A 671-nucleotide genomic window follows, 5' to 3' on the forward strand; every position below is an offset into this window, starting at 1 on the left:
GCCCCCCAAGGGAGACCCACCCCCATGCTCCAGACAACCACCCGCCCCGCCGCGGGTGAACCAGGGGGGAGCAAGGAAGGGGCCGTGTGTACCGTGATGTAACCAGGGCCGACCAGGCCCACCCCATGGTGGAGTTCTTGGAGAGGCCCGGTTCTCGAGAACAAGGACCTGAACACGCACCACTGAGACCTGGACACCCCCATGCTCCAGACAACTGCCCGCCCCTGCCGCGAGAGGTCCAGGGAGGAGCAAGGAAGGGGCCGTCCACCCCCGCCGAGGAGAGGGGCACCCAAGAGAAATGGCGACCCCGGAGTAGTGGTGCAACCAAGGCCCCACCAGGCACACCCCCTGGTGGAGTTCTTGCAGAGGCTCAGTTCTCGAGAGCAAGACCCGGAACCCGCACCACTGAGACCTGGACACCCCCATGCTCCAGACAACCGCCCGCCCCCGCCGCGGGAGGTCCGGGGGGAGCAAGTAATGGGCCGTCCACCCCCGCCGAGGAGAGGGGAACCCAAGAAAAATGGAGGCCTCGGAGGAGTGGTGTAACCAAGGCCCCACCAGGCACACTCCCTGGTGGAGTTCCTGGAGAGGCCCAGTTCTCGAGAGCAAGGACCGGAACCTGCACCACTGAGACCTGGACACCCCCAGGCTCCGATGTAGATTGATCCCCT

The sequence above is a fragment of the Oryzias melastigma genome, linkage group LG9, assembly GCF_002922805.2.
Source record: "Oryzias melastigma strain HK-1 linkage group LG9, ASM292280v2, whole genome shotgun sequence".
Taxonomy (NCBI): Eukaryota; Metazoa; Chordata; class Actinopteri; order Beloniformes; family Adrianichthyidae; genus Oryzias; species Oryzias melastigma.